The sequence below is a fragment of the Atractosteus spatula genome, chromosome 5, assembly GCF_055471065.1.
Source record: "Atractosteus spatula isolate fAtrSpa1 chromosome 5, fAtrSpa1.hap1, whole genome shotgun sequence".
In the NCBI taxonomy this organism is placed as follows: domain Eukaryota; kingdom Metazoa; phylum Chordata; class Actinopteri; order Semionotiformes; family Lepisosteidae; genus Atractosteus; species Atractosteus spatula.
The window spans coordinates 3,716,261-3,742,595 of NC_142710.1; the positions used below are offsets into that span (position 1 = coordinate 3,716,261).

The 26,335-nt window shown below is 46.5% G+C and overlaps 5 non-coding genes across 5 annotated transcripts; 3 read left to right on the forward strand and 2 right to left on the reverse strand.

The window, feature by feature from the left end:
* Positions 1 to 4,644: 4,644 nt before the first annotated feature.
* trnal-uaa (transfer RNA leucine (anticodon UAA)) lies at positions 4,645 to 4,727 on the forward strand. Its single transcript has one exon. It is a non-coding gene; the product is annotated as a tRNA-Leu (tRNA).
* A 3,500-nt stretch (positions 4,728 to 8,227) lies between these two features.
* On the reverse strand, positions 8,228 to 8,310 carry trnal-uaa (transfer RNA leucine (anticodon UAA)). The gene has a single exon. It is a non-coding gene; the product is annotated as a tRNA-Leu (tRNA).
* A 15,514-nt stretch (positions 8,311 to 23,824) lies between these two features.
* trnal-uaa (transfer RNA leucine (anticodon UAA)) lies at positions 23,825 to 23,907 on the forward strand. Its single transcript has one exon. It is a non-coding gene; the product is annotated as a tRNA-Leu (tRNA).
* Positions 23,908 to 24,690: 783 nt separating this feature from the next.
* On the reverse strand, positions 24,691 to 24,773 carry trnal-uaa (transfer RNA leucine (anticodon UAA)). The gene has a single exon. It is a non-coding gene; the product is annotated as a tRNA-Leu (tRNA).
* A 1,271-nt stretch (positions 24,774 to 26,044) lies between these two features.
* trnar-ccu (transfer RNA arginine (anticodon CCU)) lies at positions 26,045 to 26,117 on the forward strand. The gene has a single exon. It is a non-coding gene; the product is annotated as a tRNA-Arg (tRNA).
* The last annotated feature ends 218 nt before the right edge of the window (positions 26,118 to 26,335 follow it).

Below are 26,335 nucleotides of genomic sequence, written 5' to 3' on the forward strand. Positions count from 1 at the left end.
CCAGCCCACCTCCACCTGTGCATCTCTCCCTGGGACGCCTCGCTCTCTGCAAGGGGGGGGGGGGGCGCCTCTTCGACCCACAGAGAGGGGGGCTGGCTCTCACCCCCAGCAGGCTGAGCCAAATTTACGAGGACTCAAGCCACTCGCTGGAGGTTTTTAAACTCACGCCACTTGTCGGTTGTTGTTTTTCCCACGTGGAGTGAGAAAAGACTGAGAAACCTTTTCCAAATGCCGATCTCCACATCCAAAGATTTTGCTCTCGGGATGTTTGGCAGAGAGCTGGGACTCCGGGTTTAATTCCAGGTCCGGGGGTACTCTCTGAGTGGATCTTGTATTCTCTCCCTGTGTTAGTGTGGGTGTCCTCTCTGGGTGCTCAGGTCTCCTCCCACAGATGAAAAACAGGCTGCTAGGTTAACTGGCTTCTGGGGATATTGGCCCTGGTGTGATCGTGTGTGCGTGCATGTCTGTGTCTGTGATGCCCTGTGATGGACTGGCATCCCGTCCAGGGCTGGTGGGCACTAATAACGCTCAGCCACGACTGACCTGCCTTTGGGTGCCTCCTGTGGCTGCTAACTGAGCACGATTTGACAACACATCTGTGACAACTCAGAAAAGCACAACCCCCCCCCCCCACCAACACACACATTCTAGCAGTGAAATTCAACAGGAAATAAATTGCCCAGCGAGCTGGCATTTTCAGTCATCTCTTTCAACGTTTCAATTCTTATTTCGTTGAGAAGCACAAACACCTCCAGTGAAATGCGTTCTGATTAAATCGTTGTCTGGAGAAAAAAAAAAACGACGGGGTCGCCAAAGATACGCGAGCAACACCGCATCAACGCATAACGATTCCAAACGGCAATTAAAACGTTTTTTTTTTCTTTATCTTTTAGACTGGGAGCAGTGTTTGGGAGGTCTCCCGTGGCGCACCACCCGATCCAAAGTTCTTGCGCGCTGAGTGGGGAGAATCTGTCGAGCAGCCTCGCTCACTAAAAGACAATGCGCGTTGCTTAGCGCCCCACGGCGATAACGCCGGCAGCGCGCCTCCCGTGCGACAGATACCGGCCTGGAACCGAACGATCGCTGATAGCGGTGTGTGCGGAGTTCGGGAATCTGGAATTCGATCGAGGGATGGGATCGCCCTGCCTCGAGCAGAGCCGGTGACACATCCTTTGTCTAAAACGAGACGGGGGGGGGGGGGGGTGAGGGCATTAAAAAAGCACCTTGAGAAATCTGAAAGTCAAAACGAACCCCCCCCCCCAAAAAAAAACATTTAAGTTTTTTTTTTCAGACTAGTTGAAACTTTTTGTGCGCCGCGTTATGGGTAGAAAACGGTACCAACGAATAATTATTGTGGTTGTTATCCACAATATAAGGATTGTGTATAAATAGTATAAATAAAATATTATATATAATATAAATACATATAATAATACTACTACTAATAATATTGTTATGCTGTGATGCAGCCGGTTCGTTCAGCTCAGGGAACGCCGCAGAGCCGGAGCAAATCACGGCAGGCAACGGGCGCAAGGCAGTGTACCCACTGGACGGGACGGGACATCAACACAGACACGCACGGTACTCACATCGGGGACGACTTTTTCCCCAGAAGTCCCAGAACCCAGTTAACCTGCCAGCACGTCGTACCTTGTGAGGAAACCTGAGCACCACGAGAACACAGGGAGAACATGCAAACTCCGCACAGATAGTTCACCGGGAATCGAACCCAGCACTGCGACGCTAACCGGGGGTCCACTGTGCATGTTGCATATAATAATAATAACAACCGTGCATATAATAATAATAATCATAATAGTTGAAAAGCACCACCGAAGTAAAGATCTGTCTTGATATGAATTTACTAAGGAACAAGTGTAGGTATATTTCACGCTGAAAAGTAGTAGAAAGAAGCAGCACAGGGATGAGAGTGCGGAGCCTCCTCAGGTGTGTGAATTCATCTGCCCCGGCTCCGGGTGCAGCCAGCGCGAACTGATGCAGCTCCCTGCTCGAACCGCTGACTCGCACACTCATTACTCCCCGACGCCGATGGACTCCGGCCGGGTATTGACAAGGACGAACAGAGGCTCTATCCGCTATCGATTGGTTATACAGAACACACATTCCAGACAAACTCCTGTCACCAAAAACACCAAGGGGTGTAACAGTGAGGTGGTGGGGGGGGGCAACCGACTGTTTTATTATAATCGATAAGGTCTTGGAATAATTAAGGACAGGGACAAAAATTCTTCTGGTCAATCCATTCACTTCAAAAATGTCATGTCAGGTAGGAGTCCGATCCAGTCACCTGTAAAATCACAGCATTAACCCTGAAACTCGCAGACGGGCACCAACCAAAGCGATCAAAAGAAGATCACCACGCAGACATCTGCATTTTTTCCCCCCCCCAACACAAATGCAACTTTTTCGAACTCGCTTATATATTTATTTTGTTCCTGGAGCCCCAGAGCGTTTGAGCTCCGCGAATCCCCCTGCGGGCTGTAAAGTCGGCACACGCAGAAACGGCTTGAAGGTAAAACCTGCGAAGGAGAAGTCGAAAACGGCTCTTTCCTCGCGTAGCGTACTTACCGCGGGAGGTGTTCTCCAACAGCGCCGTATTCCGGAGCGGAAGAACCTGTTGCGCTTCCCGGGACTAAACTTAAACTGCGCGTTACCGGCTGAGCGCCCTGAATATATAGGCGACCGCCGGCCGAGGCGCAGAGACCGGCGGCCAGCGCCGGACACGCGCACACGCGCCGATGTGTGTGGACAGCGCACCTCCACTTCCGGCTATTGTGAACGCGAAGTCGTCGGATTTGGTGGGGCTTTGTTTTTTTTAACCTGATGGTTTATGTGCTCTCGGGGGGGGGAGGAGCGTCAACGAGATTGTGACAGACTTTGGCACCTAACAAAAACCAACAAAAAAAAACGACAAATCCCTTCAAGAGGAGATCAAGAGATCCGGTTCTGCGCGGCGAACGTCTTCGATTTTATTTCCAAAATGTAAAAAAATGAACTGAAGCCATCAAGCGAAGTCATAATAATAATAATAATTGCTTACACTTATATAGCGCTTTTCTGGACACTCCACTCAGAGCGCTTTACAGGTTATGGGGATCCCCTCCACCACCACCAGTGTGCAGCCCCACCTGGATGATGCGACGGCAGGCATAGTGTCATCTATTAGAGTCATCTTTTACTCCATGCGACGTGCATATTTTACGACGCTCAAGAGCACACATCAGGCGGTAGACAAGTAACTGTCACCGCATCTTACTACTAATAATTCCTTACACTTACACAGCGCTTTTCTGGACACTCCACTCAAAGCGCTTTACTGGTAATGGAGATCCCCTCCACCACCACCAGTGTGTCGCCCCCAGCCGGATACTAGTGAACAGTTGTTAAATCTGTGATTGTCGGAACGTTAGGGGAAAAAACGTCTCCTGTAGTCTGTGCTTGAACACCAGGATTTCGTAGTGCGTGTTACCCCGTCTTACCGAACCATTGTATTTTAATTAAAAAGTACAAAATAAAACGGAGCCAGCTATCCTGTTATCGCCTGCCAGACTCTTTTCTGTTTCTGTTTCACATGCTGCACGTAGGGTGCAGGAAAGCGACCGTTGAGCCAAGAGAAATACATCCAGTAGCGCTTCGGCTACCGGCTCCCAGCGGTTTACATAGCTTTCGTATTATTCCGGTTTTCACGGGGGACTGAGCTCCTCACGGGCCAGGGCACCAACAGCTAGAGGCGACAGGAGCTCCGCCAGTCGGAGCGATTAGCTACGGGAGAAGCGGAGTCTCGGAGCCCGGATCTGCGCTGGGCGGAGCAGAGGCGCCAAGGCGACCCCAGACGGAGTTTGGGGAGCACGTTGAGACCCCACGCAGCGTCCTCCGGGCGAGTTCTACAGAAATGGCGCTACAGTAAGAAATGGGACAGTAGCCCCTCTGAGCGCAGAAGACGACGACGCCCTCTGTTGTTTCCGTTCCCATAGTTCCTCTGGCCTATCATTTCCTCGGATGGATATTGATATTGTAACGCAACGGGGGCTCAGGCGGGCGCCCTTGCCGCATTAGGTCGGCCCCGCACCGTCGGGGGCTCGAACCCGGGACTCCCGCGTCACTCAACAGGGACCCAGCCCGGTGAGCTAAAGAGAGATCGCCCCCCAGCCCAGTCCTGCTATTACAGGGAAGGGCGGTGACGTCACCGCTCTGGTAAGCCGGCTCTTACACACCCTGATGGCCGTATGCGTTACAATATATATATCGACGCCACGTCGTTTACCCCCCCCCCCCCCCGACCTGTTACTTCCAAATCCGGCCTCAGCGCTGCTCCTCGTGTCCCGGCTTCTGCTCCACATCTCGATTGAACGATACATATTAACCAAACTGCGCAGAAATGTTTATTTCCAAGCGGCAAGTGGGAAAGGGGGGGCTGTTGTTCACGTGTGGCAAGGGGGGAAGGAAACCGAGGATTTAGGGAAGAGTGGGTTAAACGCGAGTGCTTTGCCAAATGTATAAGTGAAAACCGGGCGCTGAAGAGCGAGTGTCGTTTTGTAAAATCGCCCCCGCAGCTTACTCCGACCTGCCAGGTCCCGACAGCAGCGCCCGCGATTGAGTAACTCGCACACCTGGCTCGTCACCACCAGGATGGCCGAGTGGTTAAGGCGTTGGACTTAAGATCCAATGGGCGAATGCCCGCGTGGGTTCGAGCCCCACTCCTGGTAGCGCCTTTTTGCCTCCTCAGTTTACGTTTATGTCTAAAGGTAAATCGTTAACGTCTGAAAGCAAGCGTTGGACATGCGTGCGAGCGCCGCACAGGCGCTCTTTATAGGAGCTAGTGAATAATAATAATAATTTAATAAGAATTGCCTACACTTACATAGCGCTTTTTCTGGACACTCCACTCAGAGCGCTTTACAGGTAATGGGGATCCCCTCCACCACCACCAGTGTGCAGCCCCACCTGGATGATGCTCCGTTACTCTCACTACACACGGGCTCTCAGTGGGGAGGTTTATTAACAGAGGTGATGGTTTGTTCCGTGTTGAAACGAGAAGAGACACCACGTTTCTTCAGCTGTGAGGCGCTCTTCTTTTCCTTTCAGCCGGAATAAACACGCCTGCCGACTGCTCGAACTTCTTTATAGGAGCTTATTATATTTTATTGCCCAACGGGAGTTATTGTGCTGTTTCCGGTGGGTATTCAACGTCTAAAATACACGGCGGCTCCTGGCATCCTCAAGTGAAGATGCCCCAGCCTGCATTGTTAATCCCACCTATACGCCCGATTTTATATAAAACGATCGACCCCCTCTCGCCTTTTAGTCTTGTTATAGTTTTCACTTCTTCCTGCTCGGCCCGTAGTGGAACATATCTAGACTCCAGAGGGATTGCCCTTAGATTTCACCCGAGGAAGTGCTGTGTTATCTCTCCTAGAGCCAGGCACCCTGGAGAAGTGCTGTCGCGATACTCGAGTTGCGAAATGTGGGGATTCTCGGCCGTCGCGGAAGAATCTCGGCGGGCTCGTGCGTTCTTATCTGAGCTCGCGCGCGCTCCCACGGCCTTCAGTGCCCGGTCATGTCTCCCCCTCTCTCTTTCTCAACAGGAGGATCTTAATCAGTCTTCCGCGTTTTTTTCCACAGTCTGTTTTATGGATCTTATTCTGTCCTGCAATAAATCAGTTTTTGTCCTCGGCATTGTGCTGAGCCCCTCAGTCCGGCCGACGTTACCGGGCTGAAAACAGCGGCTCGTCGATGCAGGGAAGTGAAGGTTTAGTCCAAAACGTTTTTTCTCCCCCCCCCCCAAAAAAAATAAGTTTTCCACGTTTTTATTACACTAGTTAGAGCCACGGTGATGTTACAGTTCGATTGCTACACGCCAACAGAATGCACAGCCTACATCGATTTCAAGTGCGACGGCGCCGCGATATAAATTGCAGTGTATGTAATAAATGACATAGATAGATACTAGATAATAAATATTAAAATTACATGTTTTGTATTTAATAAATCTTAAAAGCTGAGGAAGAAGGACGCTTTGAACCTGTAAGGCAGTTCGATTTTTATTGGTTATTATCGCCTCGGGATGGCTAGTTCGTTTGTGATTGTGTTTTGTATTTTTTTATCGGTGACGTGGCCGTTTCAGTAGAAGAAGGAGCAGGAGAAGGAGGAGAAGATAACCGAATGATTCTAAAAAAGGGAGGAGGATGTTTTCGGTGAGTCGTCACCTCACGCCTTCACAAAAAAAAAGTTCATCTTGTTCCTTTCCTGCACTAATGGAATCGCACTATTTGTTCAACGTGTGCGGTACTCTACGTTGTAATCTGATAAACCGCAGACTCCAGCTCTGAAGATAACCCGCTGAGAACACGAGAAGGGTTCGGGTACGGCTCGCTGGAACACAGAGGCCCTCCGTCTCGTCTCGGAAGCGCTGGCTGTGGTCCGCCCTGAGTCAGCGTGCGTCTCGGCGGCAATTCTGCGACTTTTCTCCCCCGCTGGACTGACATGTCAAAAGTGTAAAAGTTTCCGAGTTAAAGCTGGAAAACCCCTATTCTCCTTCTACGCGGCACTTCTTGGCACCGAAAGTAAAACCCAATTCAGGGGTCGGGCGGAGCCTATCCCAGCAAGCAAAGGGGAGGATGGCCGGGGTCACACCCTGGACGGGACGCCAGTCCATCACAGGGTGGAACACAGGCTCAATTTTCTCAGGAGTAAGTTAACCAACCAGAACGTCTTTAGCTGGTGAGAGGAAACCGACGCGCTGCCAAACTCCATGCAGATAGTATCCCAGAAATTGGGCCCAGGGGTTCAGAGCTGGGAGGCACTAATGCTAACTGCCTCATCACCCTGCCTCCTGACATATAACTAGAAAATCAAAAACTAATAATAATAATTGCTTGCACTTATATATAGCCCTTTTCTGGACACTACATTTTCAGGGCACAGGTCATGGGGGATAAGATAAGATCACTGTATAAGCCATATACAATTTCTTGTACTAGGATTTTGTTTTTTCACAGACCCCAGCTTGCTCTGCATGAGACACACAGACAGAGAATCTAGGGGTCAAAGCACAGGGTCAGTCATTGTACAGCACCCCTGGAGCTGGGGTTAAGGGCCTTACTCAGGGACCCAACAGAGTAGGATTCCTCTGCTAGCTGCAGGATTTTAACTGGCAACCTTCCTGCCACAGGTGCAGAGCCTTAACCACAGTGCCACCACACCGCCCGGATGCCACCTGGATGATGCTCCTGTACTCTCACCACACACCAGCTCTCAGTGGGGAGGAGAGCAGAGTGATGAAGCCAGTTCAGAGAGGGGGATTATTAGGAGGCCATGATTGGTAAAGACCAGGGGGAAGTTTGGCCTGGACACTGGGGTAACACCCCTACTCTTCTCAAGAAACACCCTGGGATTTTTAATGACCACAGAGAGCCAGAACCTCGGTTTTATGTCTAATCCGAAGGACGGCACCTTTTTACAGTACAGTGTGCCCATCACTATACTGGGGCATTAGGACCCACACAGACCGCAGGGTGAGCGCCCCCTACTGGCCCCACTCACACCTCTTCCTGCAGCAACCTCAGCTTTCCCAGGAGGTCTCCTATCCAGGTACTAACAAACATTGACTGAAAACTACAAAGTAGTCCACCGATGCACAAACATCCTCTCCGTTGTGGTCCAGGACGTCAAAATTCTATTTTTTTGTACGTCAATAATGCATTCCTGAAGTTTGGTTTGGTTAGGTGTATGCGGATTCTCACATTTCGAACACACATTGCGTTGCTTTCAGACAAGCGTCCTTTCGCGCGTCTTCCGTCTTCTGAACGCTCGTTTGTGTGCGAAACCTGTTCCGCACAGTTTAAAGGTGACGTATTAATCGCCTTCCCTCTCGCGGGCTCTCTTTGTGCAGACACTACGAATAGAGTTAGCCACATCAACAAGCAGTAATTCAGTGATTGAAGGTTATGTCCACCTCCAGTCTTGTGCAGCGTGGGCTCCGTACAATATAGTTCTCCGTTAATTCAATCATCAGTCTCGCTTCTCGTTACCGCAGCGCTCCTATATACTGTATAACGCACTTTCAAATTATTTAAATCTAAAATGGCCTTGTAAACGCAGTACACTGTGAGTATTTGCCTATTGCAGGGTTTAAAATCTACTCTTCGAAGTACAAAGTATAAATAGTAGCTTAAATTAAACCCACCTACGTATTACGGAAAGGAACTACCAGGAGTGGGGTTCGAACCCACGCGGACACTTGCCCATTGGATCTTAAGTCCAACGCCTTAACCACTCGGCCATCCTGGTGACTGAGAGTAAATGTTTTTCTTTTTATCCCTGATTTTTGTCTTTCGGAAAAATTATTTGTTAAAAAAAGCCGAGAAAAACAATATAGGATGCAAATATATCGGGGAAAAAATGATATATAACTTAGGTATATATTTCGTTCCTGTTTTAGCCGGAACAGCGATATATTGGAGTAAAGGTCTAGTATTTTTCTTTTACTTTGCTCTTCACATTGTGCACAGTGCATTAGCCGTCCGAATTTATTTATTATTAAATTTATTATTTATTTAAAATGATTGAAATTGTCATTGCATTTCATAGACGGCTTGTATTGAGTTTTGTGTTTATGATTGCATTTCTTGTTTTTGTCTGCGTTGACACGATTGACACAACGTATGTTACCTTATCAAAAAAAACATCTGAAAACACCAAACTCTTCCAGGAGTGGGAACGATGGAAGACACAGGGACACTTGTCCATTCGGGGTTAAGTCCAAAGCCTTAACCACTCGGCTAAAATAGTCGCCAGTAAACGGTTATTCCATGCCGAAAAGCTTTCGTCTTCTCTTCTCAGCAGGGAATAAACCTTTACTTGTTCCTTTGCAGTCTGCGCCTGCTGACGCAGCTCCCTGCTTGAACTATTGCAGGAGAAGCCTATTGGCCATTTGCTGTGAGACTCGCTCTCGGCATTGAAAAACAGGATTCTGCTTTAAGCTAGATGCCAAATGCTTCGTAAAATCTCGGAGTGGTCAGAACGAGACAGCCAGTGTCAAGACCAGACAGGATACTGCCCTCGTGGGAGCAGTTGGCACTGCTCCCCCTGGGCCCACAATATCCATCCCTGTGCCCCAGTACAGGGAGTGGGAAAACCCACTGGATCAGTTAAACATCAGCCTGGGTCAATTCTTGAAAGGATTTCCTCTTGTTAAAAAACTTTACCGGGAGTTGAGTCCAACGCCATGCATACATGACCCCCTTAGCGTTTAAATCCGACTCCTTCATCCCTCAACCACCCTGGGCTCAGACTTCCTGCTCTTTAGACAGATCGTTGGCAAAATACCTCTACCTAAAAGTGGGACTCAAACACACACAGACACTTGTCCAGTGAATCATAAATCCAACGTTTTAACCACCTGGCCATCTTGATGCTGTAGGGTTCACTCTCTGTGCTGTCCTTACATGCAGGTGTGGTTTTGTCACTTCTGGATGAATTGTGAATTTAAGTCGGGCTCGACTCATAAAGAGTGAAATGCTCTCATTGCGTGAGCTCACTCAGCCATCCTGGTTATTCATATCCGTCACTCTACATTTATACATTCTTGCAAGGATTTCCTCCTGTTAAAAAGCTTTACCGGGGGTTGGGTCCAACACCATGCAACATAACCCCCTTAGCGTTTAAATCCAACCGCTTCATCCTTCAGCCACCCTGGGATCAGGCTTCCTGCTCTTTAGAGCACCTGGTGGTGAAAAACCTCTATCAGAGGTGGGGCTCAAGCCCACACAGACACTAGTTCAAGCCCACACAGACACTAAGGTGTTGGATCCTAAAATCCAACACCTTAACCCCTTGGCTATCCTCCTACAGCAGGGCCCAGTGTCTGAGTCTGAGTGGAACCCCAGCTCCTCAGTGGTAATGTGGACATTTTCATTTTGGGGTAAAGGGGCTTTATTTTTAAACAGCAAAATGCGCTTCTCGTGTGAGTGTGACTCATTCGAGTCTAGCAGGTGTGGGGTTAGAGACCACACGGACCCTTATCCATTGGATTTTAAATATAACACCTTACGTACGTGGCTGTCTTGGTGCTGTAGAGTATTGTCACTTCAGGGGAAATGAGATATTCAAGATGGGTTCAATTTTTACAGAGCAAAATGCCCTCATTGTGTGAGTTTGACTTAGCTTTGTTCTTTTTGTCATATAAAGGTGCACCAACACACAGGGGACCAGGGCAGGTCCACCTGCTTTGAGAAGTTTACCAGGAGTGCAGTTTGAACCCACGCAGACATGTCTATTGGAGCGCAAGTCCAACACCACTTAACCATTCTGGTGTAGCTTAACATCTCGACAGTCCTTATCCCAGTTCAGGGTAACTAATGACTTTAAAATGGACTTTATTCTTAAAGAGTGAAACGTTCCTTAGTGCGCAAGTGATAAAAGTGATTACAAAATGGGTGGATGGATGTTTTGATCATCTGCTCGGCTACCTTCCTTCTGTACTCGACTTCAATGGCTCCGGCCCAGTTTGATTTCAGGAGGAAGTTGTGCGCTTGCTTGCGCTTAATCAAAGAAAAAAAACCCCAAACAATTAAGTTTCCTCACAATGCCATCTTATCTTGGGAAGAGAATGTCCTGGGCACCCTGCCACACCCTGGTGTTTGTTCTGCCGGGCTCCTGCAGTGGATCCACGCCTTGTCCTGCCCGTGGTCCTGGTCTGTGTGGCTCCCCGTTCCGAGACGGGATCAATCTGGAGCAGCGACGTGCGCTGTCAATGATTGACTGTGGCTGAATGGGCGTTATTGATCTGAGCAGTGCGGCGCAGAGGAGCTCTCGTCTCTTGTGATTCAGACCGACTCAATGGGATTGCGAGACAAATCTGCTTCTGTTGGGTTTTTTTTTCTTATCTGAGCATTTATTTTGCTTTTAAAAGCGCAGGTATCACCACAAAGGCGTCTGTCTCTCGACCCTGCTTGTTCAAGTCCATACAGAGACACTTTTGTGGTCCCGAAAAATTGCAGTATTCTTTTCTCTTCTCAAGCAACACTGACAACGTTAAACAGCGCCTCATCTGCTGCACTGACTTAGCTTGCAGGTCGAATAGCTGACCCAGTTCCCCTTCTAGAGCAGAGAGGATCTGCAGTGATATGAATTCCTGTGGATTTTGAAAATTGTCGCTTCCACATGGATGAGCTTCAGGCTAAAGATGCAGTTCACTCTCACTTTGTGCTTGGACTGTGCGGATAGAGAAAAAGGGAACCACTACAGTCCCAAATCCCACATTTCAGTTCCTTTTCCACACTGCCATGCTAAAAGAACCAAATCTTTATAGCCTTAAGCAAGGAAGCCCAATTCCCAGTGCTTAAAAACCTCAAAGTCCTTGACAAAATCAGGTCCATGAACCTGAGTCAAGCGTGAAACACAAACCAGTGGATGCAAGAGGGATTGATGTGGTAACGCGTTCAATTGAGGGACTTCCTTACACAAAGGGTGGTAGGAGTGTGGAACATGTTCCTTACACAAAGGGTGGTGGGAGCCTGGGACATGATGCCCAGCCATGCTGTTGAAGCTGAGCTCCTGGCTTCTTTCAGAAAATGGCTGTTTGAGAGCCTGAGACCAAATAGCTACTAACTCACATAGGCACCAGGTGGGCCCATCAGCTTCACACTCCTGTATACAGGCTCTTCTGTCCCACCCTCCTTTGACAGCCCCCTTTTCAGTTAGTCAGCTCCACAGCGAGTCACAGGGAGGTTAAGATTAATCAGAAGAGAGGTGTTGTGTTGGCACTGTAATTCTGCGGATGCTCATGAAGATACAGGAGGTTCCTGTCAAGAAAGTGGAGTGCCACCCACTGATCTACCCCCACCAGTACAGTATAGTACCTTGACAGCTTTCAATTTGCTCAAAGCATTTTGATTCCCATGGGTGGAAAGCCACTCTGAAGTAGAAGTGGACAGACGTTTTAAGAGTTATGCCAGACCAGCACCATGGGAAAGTACAAACAACAACAAACAAACAACAACAACATAAGAACAGAACAGAATAATGCAAAAAAATCTAACAAACTCGTCACTTTCCACCTAGATTTTATATAAAGAACAAGCAGATGGCAAAACTATTAAATGTATACTGTATATTCATATAAAAATAACTCTGAAAGCCATAATTTCAGTGGCCTGTTTTACAAGTCGCGTTGTGACTTTTGTTGAAATTTTCTTGCTTCTGGAAATCGCGGTGCGTGGATGTTTCAGCGGTAGTTTGCCGTCCGTGGGAAATAACGTGTCTGTGGTGGGGGGTGAGGTTTAAACTGCTGCCCCTGCTCACGCCGGCGTCGACACAGAGACACACACACACACGCGCACGGTGAGAACCTATTTTCAGCCAGCTCCTGTTCTCCAGCTTCAAGGACAGCGGGGCGTCAGGTGTTACGCAGCGCAACTCGGGAGTCTCCTTTTTCAGAAGGCGAGAACGAGAAATAAGCGCTGTGAATTCGGAATTTCAGTAACATTTTAAGCAGACCGCGCGATGATGACAACAGGTCCCTCTTGGGACACCGTTGAGAGAGGGCATCGACAATCTAATGTGTAACATATACAGTAAGTGGCATTTCTAATGTAAGAGAAAAATTGCTTGATTCCTGTTTCAGGAATCTCACATGGCGCATGTGAAATGAGATCCTTCCCGATTTCGCGCTCGAGAACGGAATGCTGAACAGATTTCGTTCCAGTTGCCAGCATAATTCACAACCTAATTCAGAGGCTAAAAACAAGCAGATGCATAACTTGTTTTAATGTATAAGCCTCAGAAATCGGTCTTTTATAGTGATTTTAAAACCCAGGCCTGCTTCAACGCGTTAAAAAAAGACCGAACGAATATAGAATAAACATATACGAAACAATATGGAGCTTCTACCTCTTGCGAAATGTTACCATCATTTACTACTTTCCCTTTGAGATAACAACATGCAAATTTTATTAGCCAGTTTTAGTTTCTTTTTAAGAACACCCAGTCATGGATCAATGTGACTCATTCCTGAGTAATAGTTCCTTTGAATAACAGATTCTTAGGATTTGCATTCCACGCCTTTCCATTAATTTGCTACCGTGAAGCCATTGAGCTATAATAAATAATAAGCAATAATAAAGCTATAAAGCCGTTGACACTATTAAACCCATTGCCGACACACAGCTCGACAGGATGGCAGTCCATCGCAGCACATAGAAAGACACAGACATGCACACTCACACACAAGGGCCAGTGTTTCCAGAAGGCGATTAACTCACCAGCAGATCTCCTATGTTATAGTTAACTGTGGCTAAAAAGACGATCAACACATTTGTCTTCTCCCGAATCAACTACTGTAACCCTCTACTCGCTGGGGTATCTAAATCTACATTACTGTTTCCATTATTGGACTCCATTATGTCCAAAAGTCGGCAGCCAGAATCCTGACCAGGTCTAGTGCAAGTGTTCACATTACTCCTGTCCTGGAGTCCCTGCACTGGTTTCCTGTCAAATTTCGTGTCGACTTGAAAATCCTCATGCTCACCTACAAGGCTCTGCATGGCTTGGCACCTCAGTAACTGTCTGAACTATTATCGCCCTACTCCCCACCTTGCAACCTTCGCTCCTCTAATTCTGGTCTCCTAACTGTCCCCCGAGCCCGTCTACACTCTGTGGGTGACAGGGTCTTCTCCTGTTATGCCCCAAAGCTGTGGAACTCTCTCCCCAAGGATATCAGAGAGTCACCTTCTTTAAACTCCTTCAAATCCAGACTCAAAACTTTCTTCTTTAGAAGAGCCTTTTCTTAACTATTCTTTACTCCTCTGCTCCTAGTGTATTCAGTGCCTCCGCCTACTGTCTCCTCTCACTGTGTATTCTCATTGTGGATATGTTGTATTTTTTTCACTGTTGTTGTTATCGTTCTGTAAAGCTGTTTGAGAAGCCCCCTTTAAAGGCGCTATATAAAATAAAGTTTTTTAGTATTACCAGCAGCACTGTTGACTGGGAGAGAAAACCAGAGCGCCTAGAAGAAACAGACATGGGGAGTTTTTGCTGAACTGTCACACAGATAGCACCCTGGGTCAAGAATTGAGCCCAGACCCCCCACTGCTGCCAGGCAGCAACACTGCCTACTAGGCCACTGTATTGGCCCTCTTAATTCGATAACTAAGCCAATCACCCATCTAATTGAGCCAGCCTTGCCTTCAAGTGAATGGAAAGATCCCAGGAGTCCGGGAAATAAAGTTTATCGTTCTTCAAGGTTTACGTGTTACGGGGAACAAACATTTGCTCAAGATGCCCAATGACCACACTTTGTAGAACTCCAAAATATCTACATACAGGACAAAGCCAATTAAATCCTCTGAAAAAAAGACCCAAAGCAAATATTGAATAAGTGCTTTTGTAATCTTTCCTCGTGTTTCCTATCTTGGGGACTAGAAGGCAGTTTGAGTCCGAGCTGAGGGAGCTACAGCAGCCTGAGGAGGGGAGGTTTGAACGCCAGACAATAGCTGGCTTGAAGCCCATTTCAGAACAAGGTAGGCCTACCCTGCCATTATCTTACCTCTTTATTGCATCATAATGGGGAAAGGTGGCCACATTACTGGAACTGAAAGCACTTTGTCACGGCGTGACATTGTCACACACTGCCCGGCGGCTCCACAGCACAGCAATAAGATATTTGCTCGGGCCTCAAGAAACTGCAAAGGGAATAAACACTCTCCGGTTTCTTCAGCCACCTCTTAGATGGGATGGTTTTGATATGTCTGTGTGGTTTCAGGATTGAGGAGGATGACAAATTATTTAAAAAACAATAATGGAGCTGCAGACAGACTTTTCCCTGAATGGGACCTTTTTAATTTGCTTGTGTGAGTTCTGAGTTAGGTGTGTATTTTCCATCTATAGGGTGTATTTGTGCTCCTACAAAAGCATACAGACACTTACCACTAGATTCTTCAATAGCTTCTATCCACAAGCAGTGCAATCGGCAAACACATTTGGCCATGCTCCTCGGACCACACCTACACCATCACCATATACCTCATTATGATTTCTTATCGATTGCACATCTCTAGTCATTGTTTACATGTCTGCATTGTTTACATTCAAACTGTTTACTGTTTACTTGTTTACTTGTACATTGTCTACTGTTTGTTTGTATGTTGTCTTGATGCACTGTCTCCACTTTGTGTTTTTACACTTGTTTTAACAATCGAGAGACTTTCTGTAAGAATTCCATTGTACCAGTACATGTACCAGTTACATTTCAGTGAAAAGAGAGATAAGAGATAAGATCACTTTATTGGCCATATACAATTTCTTGCATTAGGAATTCGTCTTTTCACAGACCCCAACTTGCTCTCCATGAGAGACAGACAGGGAGAAAAGCTTGGGGTCAGAGCACAGACCCACCCATTGTACAGCACCCCTGGAGCAGTTGAGGTTAAGGGCCTTGTTCAGGGGTCCAACAGAGTAGGATTCTTCTGCCTGCCATGGGATTTGAACTGGCACCCTTGCAGCCATAGGCATACAGTAGATCCTTAGCCACAATGCCACCACTCCACCCTAAGTTCAAGTTCCTACTGTTGATGTTCTTATCCAAAGCTTGCCATAGGGTTGCGGGGGGGGGATGGTTTAAGCCAACACCTTGTTTTCACTCAAGAAAGAGCTGGAAGAGATCCTCTTGTCAGGACAGAGGACCTTCTTTACACAAAGGGTGGCAGGAGTGTAGAACGGGCTGCTGATCCATGTGATTGAAGCTGATAACCTGGATTCTTTCTAGAAACAGCAGGATGAGATCGTCAATCAATGACCTACTAGCTATCAAACGGGCCTGACAGGGTGAATGACCTTTCTTTTAATACCTGTCTCATCTTCTTATAGAAGCAAGTGATTCCATTGCAGTACCTGAAACAGAATCTGACATCAAGTGCCCAGAATTTGGTCAACCATGCCATTTTTTCTTATTGTTATGTTGGAAGAATTTAAACTTCCAAGTGATCATGATCTGAGATTGTGAAGTCCATGTGGGTCATTCTTTGTAGCAGGATTCCAGCCCTGATTCGCTCTCTGCAATGAGACCCACAGTGGTTCGTAACTTGAAGCAAAAGCTCAAGTCCGCAGCCATTGGAACAAAAAACACTGGATTCATGTTTGTTCCAAGTCGTGATTTGTGATGGACTTATCAAAGGTGTCAGATATCGTTGGATCAGATCTGTCAGTAGTGGTCTGTGATCTGGGGTTCTAGCACAGAGTGTCTGATTCTGTGGAACTATAGAGCCTAACCATGCACCCTACATTTAGTATTATTTTCTGCTGGGCTTTTCTAGGAAAGAACCATCTGAGATGCCCAGAAGCACAGCCAAGGAGAAGGACAGGGGGGTGCCTATTCAGGATATGATGTCCCTCTTCCAAAGCAGGGCCTCTGGAGGACATGCTGGACCAATGCCACTGGTCTCAGGGGGCCCAGGAAAGAAAGAACACAAGACTCTGAGATGTTCCGCCACGCCTCAAGGACCCAAGCTGTACATTGAACCTGACCACTGTGATGCCTTCTTCTCCACCCTGAATTCCCTGGAGTGTCTTCTGTGTCTGTGGCTGTGTCCTCCTTTTTCATGGCAGGTCATACAAGGCCCATTACCTGGTCCGGGCTTCAGTGAGCCGGCTGGCCCACAGCTGGCTGGAATCAGGGCAGGTGCTGGACACCACAGCATCAGATGTGATGAATCTGGACGGTAAGATGACATCTGTGGGGCTGCAAGCGGTGTTGGACTTTGCCTACATGGGGGACACTGGGGGTGGGAAAGCGGGGGAGGTCTTGGAGGCTTCAGTTTGGCTGGAGGTGGAGCGCTTGTCTGATGCTTATAGCCCCGTTCTGGATTCCTCCTCTGGGGAGATGAAGAAGGGCTCCCAGACCCACAGGGAGAGACAGGAGAGCCTCCATGCCATCCAGGAGCTCTGGCCTCAAGGAATTGGCTGTGATGTCACGCTGCAATTGGATGGATGCCGCCTTCAAGGTAAGAAATGCTCGGGAGAGGAGAGGGGAAATCACCTGCAGCATCTTTCCTAAGGTCACAGATTAAATAGCATTCATCTATCCATCTGTTCTAACCTGTTCTTCCCATTGAGGACGCTGTGCTTAACTAGGTGCAGGACTGGGGAACACCCATGTGCAGTGTGTAGTTATTTCCACCCAGCTTCTAAAAGACTCATTCAAATTAGGATTTGTACTGGAGCCACATTTCACCCTGAATAAGGGGTCAGACAAAGACACTCACACCTAGCAACAATTTTCCCAGACACCTGCAAGCATGTCCAGCCACAGACCCCTGTGAACACAGGGAGCTCATCTGACCTCCATACCAATAGCACCCCTGGAATTAAACCCAGGGCCTGAGAGTGCTGAGAGGCTGCAACAGTAATCGCTGTTCCACCATGCTTGTGTGCCACCCAGCTTCATTATTAGAGTCAGTATAAACCTGTAAGCAATTAACAAGTGCTTATGATTCCCATCTTATTTGTCTGTGTGACTGGGAACTCATTTCTTTTAAATTTCTTTTTCCATTCTGGCATTTTTAAGGGTTATTCAGGCCAGCCAAGTGTCCAAGGTAGTTTGGTGTAGGTCATGACAGTAGCCTGCTGCAGGCCCACAGCAAAGAATAGCTGCTGTCTTTGTGGTACATTATAAAGCCAAAAACTTACCACCTGTGATCTGGAGGGACAGATACATATGTCATTTATCAATTATTCAATCAATCAGTTTGTAGCCTGATGCCTACTTTGTTAAGTCAGAATACAGTGAGATCTAACCTTTGGACATGTTGTGTAATTGTTAGTTCAGGTGGGTAGCTGTGTCAGCATGTGTAGTCTGGAAAGGAGCAAGTAATAAGTTTATATGTCGAAAAGAGAAGAAAGAAAACACAACGTTTCGGCGGTGGAGCCTTCTTCGGGTGTCCTGGCCAAATTTGGCCAGGACACCAGGGTTACACCCCTACTCTTTTCAAGAAACACCCTGGGACTTTTAATGACCACAGAGAACCAGGACTTCGGTTTTACGTCTCACCTGAAGGACGTTGCCTTTTTACAGTATAGTGTCCCGTCATCGTATTCTGGGGCATTCAGACCCACACAGACTGCAGGGTCAGCACCCCCTGCTGGACCCACTAACACCTCTTCCAGCAGCAACCTTAGTTTGTCCCAGGAGTCTCCCGTCCAGGTACTGACAAGACTCACACCTGCTGAGCTTCAGTGGGCTGATACAGTAGCTCACACCTGAAGAAGGCTTCACAGCGGAGACGTTACGTTTTCTCTCTTCTCTTTTCAGCACATGTGTAATTGATACACAATTTATTACTTGTTCCTTTGCCTATTGTGTAATCTATGCTTCTGGGTTGTAAATCCCTGATAACTTCAGAAAGGCTGGCAAAGATTTCCTTCAACCTTGCGCCATGGGAAAGGCGGAAGTTAAAGACAAAATGAATTAGATTAAATCAGAGAATGCTCTGGCATATGTTATTGTCAGCCTAGAAGTAGGGGAAATGTAGAGCCATACAGGTTCCAAGTAAGTGCTGAGAATAAGCAACACCAAACAATGAACGATAAGTCAGAAAGCCACAGAGTGCTGTACATAAAGAACAGTCTTTGTGTGTTCCTAATAAAAGATAAATAAGCATTTGGAGTATTTGCTCTGAGAGATAATAGGTCACACTAACACTCTAAAGCTGTTATCGCCATGGGTAAACTTTGAAAGCAGATATTTAGTAGCAATTAAACACCACTAGTGATACTTTTTAAATACACTATTTTTGTGTAGCTCCTGCTGTAACTGAATCTTTTTACATTCATTGTTTGTTTTTTTTTCCTTTCTGAGGATGAAAAGTTCTCAAGGCCTCATTGTGAAACAAGAACAAGTGAGTAGATCAGGGGTCTCCAGCCCTGGTCCTGGGGAGCCCCAGTCCAGTCAGTCCAGGGGTCTCTAGCCCTGGCCCTGGGGAGCCCAAGTTCAGTCAGTCCAGGGGTCTCTAGCCCTGGCCCTGGGGAGCCCAAGTTCAGTCAGTCCAGGGGTCTCCAGCCCTGGTCCTGGGGAGCCCCAGTCCAGGGGTTTCTAGGCCTGGCCCCAGGGAGCCCCATTTCAGTCAGTCCTGGGGTCTCTAGGCCTGGCCCCGGGGAGCCCAAGTTCAGTCAGTCCAGGGGTATATACTGTATTTCAGACAGATATACTCAAACCCAGTGTTCTAGAGGGTGTACAAATGCTGACAAAAAAGACACACAGATGTGAATTCCAAGAGGTCACAAGATCAAATTCAGAGTGTTGATTGTCGATGTTCCTCCAGCCCACTGGGTGGCGCTGTCCTCTGATGGGGACTTTTTCTGTGCCGTGTTCACAAGCGGCATGAGGGAGTACCCTGCCTTCCTCCTCAGCTGGGACAGCGTCTTCGAGGTGACGGAGGCAGCTCTGTGGTACCAGGTGCTGGGCACCCTCCCGCTCTGCCTGGACTTCCTCCTGGCCGAGAGGGACAGCTGCCGCTGCCTGAATGTCCTTGCCATGGCTGAGGCCTACGGGCTCCCGGACCTCGGCGAGAGAGCGGAGCAGTTTGTGCTGGGCAACTTCGAGAGCGTGGCGGCGGGGCCCAAATTTCATGACCTCCCGGTTGACTGCGTTGCCCGGGTCCTCGAGAAGGACACCCTTTGTGCCAGCAGCGAGGTAGGTGACCGATCACATTTTCAGCTGAAGCGCTTGAAATGGCAGCAGCCATATCACCCTGCAGCTCACAGCTGGCACTTAGTCCCCACTGAAGCTCAGCGGGTGTGAGGCTGGTCAGTACCTGGATGGGAGACTCCTGGGAAAGCTAAGGTGCTGCTGGACGAGGTGTTAGTGTTAGCAGACCCAGTGAGCATGACGTTGTGACCACCTGGACTCACCCTACGCAGAGTCCAATCTGCCCTCCGGCACAAGACCCCTGTTCCCCCGACTATCAAACATCTTGTATCACTGGCTTTTATCACAGTAAAACCATTGGGGATCGTTCTCGATTTTTTCTCCTACTTCTCGTGATTTTACTGTAAAGACCTCCCAGGTTACAAACCATTTTCCCCTTCATCAGCAAATCACAGTATGATTTAACCCAGATTTCTTCTGCTACTGCTTGAATATGTTTCCAAAGTGGAGCAATCGACTTTTTTGCACCCATGCAGTATAAGCAATTGTTATGATCCTTTCTTTCTGAGATTTGTCTCCTAAAAGCTTATCAAAACAATTTAAGGAACCATATCAGGGGAGATCCGATTAAATCATAGTTCCAGTTAACTTGAGTCAGTTTTTAATACCACAGACCAATGTTTTTTTTTATTTTAGCTTTGGGTGTTTCCAGAGCATATGTATAAACTGAGCGCTCCCCTGTTTACAATGCCAGCACAGGTCTGATACAGATAACGGCATTCATTTACGTTTCCTGGTCATCAAGTACATTCTAAGGAAAAAAAATCAATTGAATTCATTTGTGGTTTACAGAATTAGACAATTTGTATATATCTTCCCAGATTGTATTCCACTTTTCAGGCCCCAAGGTGCCTCTTCCATTTTAACTCAACTGCATGATGTAATGATATTCCAGAGTTATTTGTGATTCAATATAATTAACTGGCTAAGTATGCGTTATTTTTAACGCTCCCCATAAGTTTCTCCTGCAACTGTGAGACTATTAAGTGAATGCATCTCTCTTATTTATACTTTTAGAAGGCTTGCTCCGAGTTGAAAATACAAGAGTCATAAATTATTTTGTTCATACATATCAGAGTCTTTGATTTACCTTCAGGGACACGTGATTAACAGAATTATTAGGGACAGCATTAAAATCTCCTCCTTAAAGCATTGGGAACCCAGCAAATTCGGCCAAATGACCTTTAACCTCTGGGAACAAATAAACTGCATCAAAATTAGGAGCATGCAAATTAACAACAGCAGTGGGGTCATTGTACAATTCATGCCTTTCATGATATAAAACTACCTGCTTGATCAGCAGCTACTTTTTCTATCACAAAACTGATTCACAAGACTAGACTATCTAGCCCTCTGCGTTGAGTATTATGACACGAGGAAAGACCCAAGTAACCCATTTCTGTTTTGGTTTCAGCACTGTTAGATTTTAGGTGTGATGAATGGGTTTATCACTCTTCAGCTGAAGGACAGCCATGACTTCACATTAGACAAAAACCAGTTAATGCCTCCAAAATGGATTGTCACCTGCACAAGAATATATGCAGCATGGATATAATAAACAAACATAAAACAAAACTAAATAGCGAGTAGACCAGATCACACAAAACATGACAGGAAGAAAGGCATATACAAAACATACAGTACATATCTTGACTAAAATTCCTGGAATAGTGAACACACTGAATAGAGGCCAGCCCTCATTATGCTGGGTTAAACACTACTTTAACAAAAAAATGAAACAAATATAGTAAAACTGTCCTAACAGCTGTTATCTGTTATCTAGAAACAGCACCTATGATACTTCCTGCTTGCAGAGAAACAGCACTGATTTTCTTCTACAAAAAGCACCTTAAATTAACAGGCACTCAATATGCAGGCCAGACAACACTAGCAACCAAGAAAAGCAAAAAGGAAAACCAATACAGCACAATGTGTTATCTGCTATTACTGGCCTTTAACAATTGTAATCAAATTAAAATTTAATTGGGGATCATTCTTGAGGCGGTCCCTGACTTCATATGATCTTAATGTTAACATCCCAGGTTACAAACCTTTTTCTTCCATCATATCATCGTATCAAAGTATGATCTAACCCATATTTCTTCCATTACAGCCTCTGTATTTTGTTTTTCCAAATTATAGCATATAAGCAATCGTTTTGAAATGTGACTGTTAAAATTGGATCAAAATAATTATAAAGAAACGGATCTTGGGATCCAATGAAATCGCAGTTCCAGTTAACCATGACTTAGGTTTTCATACCGTAGACCAATATTTCTTTTTAGCTTTGGGTGTTTCCAAATCATTTGCATAAACTGACCGCTCCCCTGTTTACAATGCCTGCACAAGTCTGATACAGATGACTGCATGAACTTCAGTTCCCCGGGCATCAAAGTCTAATACACATGCAGGAAATCAAATAGGTTCTAATAGCAGAATAATAATAAGGGGTCAAAACAAGGAAGGCTTTTGATGTTAGAAAAGATTCTTCCGCTCTCCTGCCTTTCCACGGTTCATCCCTTCCGACATCCGTGACAGGGGTCTTTGTTATTCTACACATCCGTGGTAGCTAAGTAGCCATTTTCCTGGATCCACTCTTCCTGCAGTATTTTCCTTTCTTGCTGGAGCAGCTGTTCTGCCAAACTGCCCTCTACGTCGACCACATTGATGTGCAGCCTTGGCCTCAGAAAGAAAAGCAAAACAACAGTGACGAGCGGCGCTTGTCTCATCTTCAGGTACAATCCCGCTCAAGCTCCCTGACATGCACACCCGGCGTGACTGTTTTGCAGTAGTCTGCCTGGAGGGGGCACTATATGCCTTAGGAGACAGCCACAACGACTGCCATTTCCTCGACTCAGTGGAGTGCTACACACCTGCAGACAACACCTGGATCTACTCTTGCCCTGCCCTGGGGAAGTGTTATCTTCAGATTTGTCACTCCTCAAAGCGCTTTCCCCTCTTTCTTCTTTTTCCCCCTGTCCCCATCTTTGTTTTTCCTCTTCCTCTTTACAGTCCTGATCCCAAACTCAAATTCACTAGTCCCTTCTCTCTCTCTCTCTGCCTCCTCTTTCCTCCATCACATCTTCTCCTGAAGACATTTTAACCCTCATGGTTTCAGGCCCAGGGCTGATACTAAGGTATTGGGATTTCAATAACCACAGAAGGGTTTCTGTAAAAACGTAGGGCTGTTACCCCAGTGTCCTGGCCAAATTTCCCCCTTTTATTTACCAATCATGGCCTCCTAATAATTCCCCTCTCTGAACTGGCTTCATCACTCTGCTCTCCTCCCCACTGATAGCTGTTGTGCAATGTGCATACTGGTGAACTTTAGCTGCCATCACATTTATTATTATTAACTTTCAGTGAAAAATTGCCCTTTGGATCAGATGTTGAGCGCTGATCCTGAATACTAGGTCATGAAATACAACAGGAAACCATTGGTTTGAACCCACATGGGAACATGCCTGTTCAGTATTAAGCTCGATTTCTTAACCACATGGCCATTCTCGTTACTCATATAGATCTCTTTAGAGTGAAAAGTTCAAAAAAAGGATTTCTTGGCGTTGAAAACTTTACATACATTGTCAATGTACGTATTGAGAGACAGGAAATTATAATGACAGGGCATTTTTCTCATTTTATTTAAATCGGAAGTCAAATTGGGTTAAACTTTTACATTATTCATTAAGGACTTCTGATTGAAATAAAATGAGAAACCTATGCTGTCAATACAGGTACCTGTCTCTTACTACGTACACTGACAGATTCTTCCTGTCAGCCTTCCATAATTGTCACATCAGAAGGAACATAGGCTGCTCTTTTGAGATGCAACTCTATGTCCAAACCAGGAAACTTGAGTGTTTAAGGTGTTGAACTTTAGAGCCGATAGGCAAGTGTCTTTTTGAGCTACACTACTAGTAGACTTTTTCACCAACGATCTCTTTAAAGAGCTGGACGTCTGAACCCAGGATGGCTGAGCGATGAAGCAGTTCGATTGAAACCCTAAGAGGTAAGTGTTTACATGGCTTTGAAAAACATGTAAAAGTTTTAAACAGTAGAAATCTCTTTCTAGAACTTATCACTCTACAGATCTCTTTGCTAATGGCCAGGATGGCCGAGTGGTTAAGGCATTGGACTTAAGATTCAATAGACAAGAGTCTGCATGGGTTTGATCCCCACTCCTGGTAATTTTGGCTCATGGGAAATTCCTGCTGTGATCCTCCGGAGAGAACACAACTAAGCAAGATGGCAGAAGGGAAATGCTGCAGATGACTTGAAAGAGTCCAGACTCTATAAGCTCACAGTGGAACATTAGCCAGAATAACATCCCTTCTCTTACAAAATGGTTCACTGGTATTTCATGATCAGGTACTCAGCATCACAGCTTTTAAACATCTGATCAGAAGTGCCAAAACTACAGGAGAGTTTTCCCAGTCAATGCATTGGGCACTGGGGTGCAAACTGCGCCCAAAGAGAACAGTTCCATCTACCACTACTAAAGCCAGCATCCTGTGTGTCCTTGAAAGTCTCCATTCTAGCACTGACCCAGCCCAGCTTTGCCTCGTCTCTCTGATCTGCTCAAGTCAATCTACAATTGGCTCACAATAAAAAGTATAATGAAGTACTTCAGATAAGTCTTCCATAATGCTCAGAATGGAAAGACTGTTGGCTCTTCTTTTGAATACTAGCTTTCTAAACTGACCTTGCTGTCTCAGTGGTTAAGACATGAGGTAAGCCTCTTAGAGTTTCAATCGAACTGCTTCATCGCTGGTCACCTGGCCATGAAATACCAGTGAACCATTTTGTAAGAGAAGGGATGTTATTCTGGCTAATGTTCCACTGTGAGCTTGTGCAGTCTGGACTCCTTAAAGTCATCTGCTGCATTTTCCTTCTGCCAAAACCACTCTGTCATCTTGCTTAGTTGTGTTCTCTCCGGAGGATCACAGCAGGAATTTCCCATGAGCCAAAATTACCAGGAGCGGGGATTGAACCCAAGCAGACTCTTGTCTATTGGAGCTTAAGTCCAACACCTTAACCCCTCAGCCATCCTGGTCGTTTGTTCTGCTCTTTTATCTTCCTTCTCCAGAAAAGCACCATGTAACTGTAAGGAATTATTATTATAGATGTTAGAAATTCTGGACTCTGTTCCACTGCCATCTGGTGGAAGTGACTACATATCGCAGCCATTTTCAAAATAACTCCGAAGTCCCGTATTTAGCGCGGTTTTACTGTTTTTTTTTCTGTCTTGCTCAAGTGCGTTCTTTAAATGGAAACAGACCTTTCCACCCCTTCAGACAGACGAGCTGTTCGCGCTATTTCCCGTGGAGCAGGGGTAAGCGCAAACGATATTCTATAGAGTCGCGTTATCTCACACACGGGAGACCGAAATCTCCCCCTTTACGGAATTGATTCCTCTATTTTATCAATATGTACCAGCCGAATGCAAGTTGGATTTACGCAGACGAGAATGGAGAATGCGAGTCGGCCACTCCACTTTGTATTAAGATTCAATTTTAAAAAAGAGCTTCCCGCTTTTCCCCGAGACGAGTGGGAACGCTTAAGAAGCTATGATCGGTGATCCTGCGGAAGCGCCCCTGAGGAAGAAAAAAAAAACAGACGTATCATGTTTAAACGCAAAGCCGTCTCATTTAAACGGATTTTGTTCCTCCATGGCGCTCATTTATTTTGCCCACGAAACTAGACATACATTAAACAGTTTCATAACCATAATGAAGCGAATCACCCGGAGCTCCACGGGGCCGGTGAGGAATGTGCTTGCTCCTAGTTCGGGCATCTACCGCAATCGGATTTTTTTTTTACAGTTTAGAAGCCAAAGGAGTTTTTCAACCTTAAAGAGGAAAAAAAAACTTTGAGTTTCAGCCCTCCAGTTGCTGACCTCCACTGTACATTCTTGTACACCCTTCCAGGACAAAAATCTGGATTTTCGGGTCACGGAGCAAGATTTCATTGTAACGGATCAAGTAGTGGGGCCAGTAGGGGGCGCTCACCCTGCGGTCTGTGTGGGTCCTAATGCCCCAGTATAATGACACTATACTGTAGAAATGGCGCCGTCCTTCGGATGAGACGTCAAACCCAGGTCCTGACTCTCTGTGGTCATTAAAAATACCAGGGTGTTTCTCGAAAAGAGTAGGAGTGTTACCCCAGTGTCCTGGCCAAACTTCCCCCAGGTCTTTACCAATCATGGCCTCCTAATAACCCCCCTCTCTGAACTGGCTTCATCACTCTGCTCTCCTCCCCACTGAGAGCTGGTGTGTGGGGAGAGTACTGGAGCATTATCCAGGTGGGGCGGTTAATCTCACATGAGCCCCAGTGGCCTAATGGATAAGGCACTGGCCTCCTAAGCCAGGGATTGTGGGTTCGAGTCCCATCTGGGGTGTGTTGATTTTTTTATATCCTGTTATTAGTTGAAGACCTTCAAGCAGGGAGCTGCGTCAACGTGCGCGGGTTGCAAAGGAACGGCTTAAGGTGTATTCCCTGCTGCAAAGAAAAAAAGGCACAACGTTTCTCCTTCCCTGAAGAAGTCTCCCCACAGCCGAAACGTTGTTCCTCTTTTCTTTTCCCTTCAGAGTGGAATAAAACTTCACTTGTTCTTCG